At 41.2% G+C, this 7,437-nt stretch overlaps 1 non-coding gene across 2 annotated transcripts in view; it reads right to left on the bottom strand.

The window, feature by feature from the left end:
- LOC120885103 (uncharacterized) overlaps positions 1–7,437 on the bottom strand; it is a 31,458-nt gene that overhangs the window by 21,452 nt on the left and 2,569 nt on the right. The window lies entirely within an intron of this gene.

The raw sequence follows: 7,437 nt of genomic DNA, 5'->3' as shown, positions 1-7,437 counted from the left end.
CTGCACAAACCAAAGGTTGTCATTGTCAGTTCAATGGAGTGGGAGTGGGAGACATTAAATAGTAATGAGTAGTGAACTGCAATGCAATGAAATGCAGAACAATAACAGGGATTTTCTCTAAGTTACTTTAAGGTTTTCTTTATTTTTTTTTTAAGGCAAATGGGTAATCAGAAAATGCAGAAAAACAACAGTTATACAAATAAACAGAACAAAGGGAGCCAATTAGAAATACATCAAGTAAGATTAGTGGAGCGATTACTAACTCTTGACAGGGTTAGCTGGTGTCATTGTAAAGCTAGACAATAGGATCTCCTGAAAATAGGATCTTATATTCACATATTCATTCTTATGGCCATAGGTGTCTCAAAATATTCCTGAAGATAAATTTTCTTAGAATCCAGGAGCACAAAGGTAAATTTTGTCTACTCACTGATCCCAAAACTCACATTAACATAGGATTGACTTGTAAATAAATCCCCCCCTTTAATAGGATGGCCACCATGACAGTTCTGGGGAGGACCAACTAGGATCAAAAACTCTACCACCTGATGTGAAGGAGTTGAACACCCGATTGTCAAAGAGTGATAAAGGTGAACCCCAGTTCTCAAGGCAACCATAAAACAGCAGTACATTTACAAACAGCACTATTTCATTTCTCATTCTCTGATGGGAGATGACCCACTCTCATGAGAGGGCTCTTTGAGCCTTACTTTACTTTCTACTTATAATAAAATTCTCTTGCATGGCTTTCAGTGTCTGGCTTTCTTTTTTTTTTGTATGTTTTAAAATATTTTTTTTTGATGTGAAAAACATTATTTGTTTTTTTTTCTTTTTTTACTGGTTGTTCAAAACGTTACAGAGCTCATGATATATCATCTTTCATACATTTGACTCAATTGGGTGGCTTTCTTTTTTTGAAACACAAGAACTGAAGTTTAGAGCTTCAACTTTCCACTCTCCTGTGACTTCTAACCTGGTGCCTCCATTCAGATCAACAGCCATCTACAGGACAGGTATATGAACTTCACCTTGTTCCTCTCACAGCTTTGGTTGAGATGATATGTAACTTAACCCCTGATATCTTGCCTTTTGCTTTGAGCTTCTCTGTGTACACTTTCCTCTGCAAAATCTGTTCCATATGTCACACCAGTGCCATCTTTTCTTACAGTAAATAACTGCAGCGGCACCTTTTTTTATCTTCCTGACATGCAGATGTACACTCTCTCTTGCTTTTTGTGGCATCTTTTTGAGCAAGGCCACCAGAGAGGCAATGAGACTCCACTGTTTGGCTGTTGCTTTATAGTAACTTCTGACTCTCTTCAGTAATGAGCATCATACCACCTTCTATTAGAGGCTATGTTCAGAAATTGGAGGACAATGAGTTCACCATCTTTACCTACTTGCAAATCACCTTATGGGGCACTAGTTAGTTTAAGGTATCTTATAGCTAAGAAACCTTTTCTCAGCTGGTATCTTCACCAAAATGGTACTCTTTTGTCCTTACTGTATAATGACTCCCCATGGACATCATGACCCCTCGCAGTTTGTATTCCAAGGAAAAAACCAGCCATACAATGATCCTTCCTCTTTTCTATGATACTTACTGTTACTTTTGGCCTTGCTATGTTTCCAACAGGGTGACAGAAAAACCTCTGGCTCCCTCCACTTTTCAACATCAAGTTCATCATACTCTTCAAATTTGCAAAAGGGTTAAGGGTCACTCCCCAAGTCATATCAATTGTCTACCATAAGGTTATTAAACATGTTTAATAAATAAGATTAAAGGCTTGAGAAACAGAGTTGAGCAGACAAGGCATGGGTTGCTGAACTTGGACACACATGCTACACTACATTCTAGGGAACCACACAGGGATGGCTCCTGATTCTGGGTTTAAATTGCAATGTATGTGAGGGATATCTTCATACAGTCATCTGTCTTGCAGGTCAGTACTACTGAGGAACTCCTGGGGGTATCAACAGGCTGTTAATTCTTTCATTACTTATTTAGTGTTTGTGTTTGTGTGTGTGTGTGTGTGTGTGTGTGTGTGTGTATGTGTGTGTGTTGTAACAGGGATTTAACCCAGGGGCACTTAACCACTGAGCCACATCCCCAGGCATTTTTATTGTTTTATTTTGAGGCAGTCTTGCTAAGTTGCTTAGGGCCTTGCTGTGTTGCTGAGCTGGCCTTTAACTTGCACTCCTCCTGCCTCATCCTCCCTTGTCCCTGAGATTATAGGAGTATGCCATTACACTTGGCTGGCTTTATTTCACAGATAGGAAATCAACTATTGATACAAGCTACCACCTCCTTGGGGTACATCCTATGAAACTAGGATGATTTTTTTTTGCCTGGAGACCCTTAAGAAGAGATTAATTTCATTTATCCCCTAATTCATACTGAGGATGATATTGATTGTCCTCAGTATGAATTAGGGGATAAAAAGAAATGGCCCATTAATAGAAGTCTAAACTATAATACTCTTATGAGATTCATGTTGCAGAAAGGAAGTAAAATGGCAGAAGTTCCCTATCTACAGGCTTTCTTTTTACTAAGGTACCAAAAAAATTGATGTGGTAACTGCAGCATTGATGAGGCCCTTCTAGCAATGATGAGTCAAAACATTACTGGCCTAGGGGACCCCTCAAACCACCTCTTCCTCTCTCTCAACAATGTACTTCACACACAGCTGTCAAAATCTAATTCTTCCACTTTCCTCTGTACCCACCATTACCTACTGCTCCCACTCCTCCCATTGTTGTTTCCTTCACCATGAGCCTATCCATGCCAAGCCCGTTGCCAGTTTACACCCATTACAAGAGACAAATGGAGAATCTAGACCAGTCAGAATGCAAGTGTCTTTTTCTATGTAAGATCTAAAGGAAATCAAGGGGATTTCGGAAGGTTTCCTGATGACCAACATTTAACCCAGGCTTTGAGAGGTGTACCTGTAATTTTGAATCAATCACTAACGGATACAGAGAGACATCAGGGCACAGAAGCTTCTAGGGTTTGGGGGAATGATTTACATATTACTAACACTTTATACCCTGTGGCCTTTCACTGTTGCAACTTAGCCTCATCAATGGAATTATGATGAATCACCTAGAAGGTGGAACAGCAATCACACGGTTATTTGTCTCAAGGTAGAACTTAAAAACAGTAGGATGAAACTTATTAATTGTATGAAACTTGCAACAATTGATCAGGGGTTGGAGTGAAACCCCAGGGCTTTTGTAGAAAGATTGAAGAAGGCTTAGTACAATATACACCCTTAGATCCTACATCTCTTGAAGGACAACTTATTTTAAAAGATAATTTCATTCTTCAATTTGCTCCAAAATTTAGATAGAAATTAGAAAATTGGTATTTTGTATGCCCTGGAATTTCCCTTGAAGGTGGCCACACAGGTCTTTTCTGATTAGACCAGGAGGAACATTTAAGGGATAGATAAAAGGAGAAATGAGGGACAAGAGATCAGTGCAATTATTGACTGCATTTCTTAATGTCCACCCCTTTCTTCCTCCACAGGACCCTTGAGCCTCTGAAAATGTCTGTCATTGTTACAGAAAGTAAGGACATTAGAAGAAAAATCACTAAATTAAGGGCAGGCTTCAAAGACTCCTTGCTCTATATGTGGCAGAAGAGGCTACTGGAAAGTTCACTCCCCTAAGGCTGAAGAAACCTCAGGTCAGACACCCTCAAAATGATAGCCCAAGAATGAGGAAGCCTTGGGAATCAGTCAGCACCCCAGACAGTCACCATCACTGGGGCTGTACTGAGGGTAACCTGAGGTAGGAAATAGGGTCATTCATTTCCTTTAGGATACTGGCACCACATATAGTGTCCCAACCTTGTTCCCTGGACACTTTTCTGCTGATTCCTGCAGAATACACAATATAAGACACTTTATTTCTTTTCCATGTTGCAATTGGGAAGATACAATATTTACTTATTCTCTTTTGGTAATGGTTAAATATTCAACTCCATTATTGGGTCATGTTATCTTAAACTTAGGTGCATCAAGGCACATAGTTCTTTTGATGTCAGTAGTTGAACAATCAGAACATGGATTGACCCCAGCTTGTTGGTATGACTAGGCAAAATTATGGTCTCTAATGCTAGATCAAAGGGGAAAGATGGACTCATTATGAACCACTTCTTGTGCAGATGTTAAATTATGTTCTATAAATGAGACTTTGTCACATCCAGGTCATGGAAAAAACTTCACTGTAGAGTGAACCAATTTCCAAACTTTTGCAGTCATTAAGCCACATTGGAGTCCATCTTCACTTTATCTTTCATTATAAATGCCAGAATAGCAAAGATATAAGGAATATTACTATCAAATTTGGGGTGAATGGGGTTGGGGTTATGATAAAGAGCTTTCCTCACATGTATGAGGCCCTGGGTTTAATCCTCAGTACCACATTAAAAGAACTAAATAAATAAAGGTATTGTGTCCATCTACAGCTAAAAATATTTTTTTAAAAAATTTGGGATAAATATATCTGGCTTATGCCCACCACAGGACATCTCAATCAGAAGACCACAATGTGTTGTGAATAACATAACAACACTTAGGATATGTGGCCTAGTTTCATTTGGGAGTCAGGATAGACCTCAAAATCTCAATGTCAACATATTGTGATTTCACAGGCTTAAGATTGGTTTGGGATTAGATGGTACTACAGACCTGGAATTAGATGATAAGCACCCAATGGGACCTAGTGGATATGTGGGACTAACTTATGGCCCTGGCTTCCTCTAGGCTGCATGGAAAGATGTACTGTTGTATACCCATGGATGCAAGGGAAGTAGACACAAAAAAATAAGTCAACCTGCAAATAACCCCAGTCTCAAGCATAGATGGGAACAATCTGTTTTTCACTGGTATAATCATTTAGCTTTACTGTTTATCTCAAAAATTGGTCTAGAGGATATAAATGTGGTACATAGAAGCTGTAGACAATTATATTCAAAAAGCTCTCAATGACACTGAGAAAGGTAGTTCTTTCCTTAAGGCAGAGATGGTACTCATCAAAAAAGCTGTTTTACAACACTAAATGACCTTGGATCTTCTTACAGTAGCTTAGGGTGGCACTTGTGCCATCATTCAAACTGAGTGTTGCATCTACATTCTTGACAACTCAAAGATCTGCATTCCTGGCTGGGTGCAATGGGGCATGTCTGAAATCCCATCAGTTGGGGTGGCTGAGGGAGGAGGATTGCAAGTTCAAAGACAGCCTCAGCAAATTTGTTTCTGTTGTTTTATGCCATCCAGATTGTGGTGTTTTATTACATCAGCTTTATGATACTAATACACGCAGAGGGTCTGGGTGCATTTTGTCTTTCTCTAGTGCAAAATTAATATCATCTTCTAAAAAGTCTACCAGGGAACTTTTAGAAAAGTTTAAATAAGACCAGGGTCATGCTAAGTTAAGTGTAGCCTGAGAATCTAGAATCATCCATACAGGAGCCTCTCTGGGAAGTAATGATGCCAACATCAGACCTGAAAGTCCCCCTCACATGGTCCCCAAGGCCTGAAGTGAACATCTGGGGTAAAAATAGGGAATCAGAAAGACAGACACTTCTACAAGTTCTACACCCACAATGGAAGCCATAGGGAAATATGCTGGCTTCAGGTCAGTGTAGTGAGTGTGGCAGGGCTATCCACCATGGAGACTGAGAATGACTATAGGTGATGAAGCAGAACACCACCACTGAGAATGCTTAGGTATTTAACAGCATGAATTCCTGCAGAGCTGAGAACAAGATAGCATGGGCCAATCCATGGATGAGGGCTGCCTGCAGGTCCACCAAGGCAGAGGTTGCCCAAGAAAAAGCAGAAGAGTCACCTTTAGACTTCCTTCCCCGCAAACTCAAGAGCCTGGCTCCCCTCAGGCCCTGAAATACTCATTTCCTTCTCTTTTGCAGCAGTTGGGAATTGGGCTGGCTCCCTGAAGCTGGAATCCAAAGGAACTTTCCCAATAGCCCAGGACTGTATGTATGCTCAAGACCCACTGAAGGGAAAAGAAGATACTGACCCAGTAAGTAAAGGGTTCTGTGGGGGAATACTCACACTGCAAGCAAAAAGGGAAAAGGGGATAGCACTGGGCAGGGCCATCACCAGTATACCTGGATTTGAGGGACTGCTACCCATTAGCATTTACTAAGTGCTCCACTGAAGCCAGCACAAGCCACAGACCTCACAGGAAGCATGGAGTAATCTCCAGGAAAGTGTTGCCTCAGCAAACAACACTGATGTGTAAGATCAGCTCCTATCTAATGTGCTGTGATCTGGACACACCACTTATTACATGTTGCAAAAAATCTCTGGAGTAAGTGTAAGAGTAAGAAGCTCAACTCCTTCAGGGGGCATTTGGAGTCCAGCACTTCAAAATGGCTTTCCAGGAAGAACCACAACTTGCAGGAAAATGAAAACTTAACTCCCATGACAAGGCACACACTGAGCAGAAACAGGGAGTACTGTGAGAGGCTGGGCAGCAGGAAAAGTAGGCCCACATCTCCTGGCTCACAGGACTCCAGGTGGCTTCAGTGGTCCCTAGGAGGTAAAGGGCTGCCATCATGAAGTACCTTGAACTGAGTGGCACACAGCAGAAAGCTCCACTAACATTGGAGGACAGAGACTGACATCAAGTCTTCAGCTGGGATGTGGTCCCCCTGGGACTCTGGGTAGAAGGGTTCCTTGCCACTCCCTGGCTTTTGGTGGCAGCTGCTGACCCACAGAGCCCCCTAGTTGTGGCTGCCTCACTCCAACCTCTGTCCCTTTTGTCACATGGTGTTCTTCCCTTGGACCTTCACACTGTCTTTTTATGAGAACACCTTTCAGATTAGATTAAGGGTTCACCCTGCTCCAGTGTGAACTCATGTTGACTAATTACATCTGCAGCAACCCTAATTCCAAATAAGGCCACCTTCTGAGATACTCAGAGCCAGGACTTTGACATGTGCAGGGAGACAGAATTTACCCCACTGCAGAGAGATTCTGACTTCCAAATTGTTAAAGAAGAATAAGAAGCGGGAAGCAGCTTCTGAGTGGCAGAGCCAGAATCGTGAACCAGGTGGCCTGATCCAGATCCCCTGCTTTGCCTGCTGCTCTGGGCTGTTCTATTCATGAAGAGTTTAGCTTAGCAAAGCTATGTAGAAAGTGCTCGGTCAACATCAGCAAGTATCATTAAATGTCTTAATAAGTCTTACCAGGTAGTAAAATAGTAAGTTTATTCATTTGATCACTACTTTACTGTGGGATTTTTATTTTTTATTCCTAAGAACTTCCTTGATGTGTTCTAAATTTAAGCCCCACCAATCAGGAAATTCAGAGTGAATATAGGTACAGTATCCTCTATCTAAAATGCCTGGGACCAGCAGCATTTTAGATTTTGGATTTTTTTTTTCAGATTTTGGAATATCTGCAT

This window comes from Ictidomys tridecemlineatus, chromosome 13 (genome assembly GCF_052094955.1).
Source record: "Ictidomys tridecemlineatus isolate mIctTri1 chromosome 13, mIctTri1.hap1, whole genome shotgun sequence".
Classification (NCBI taxonomy): Eukaryota; Metazoa; Chordata; class Mammalia; order Rodentia; family Sciuridae; genus Ictidomys; species Ictidomys tridecemlineatus.
This window is presented reverse-complemented; position numbering and strand designations above follow the sequence as displayed.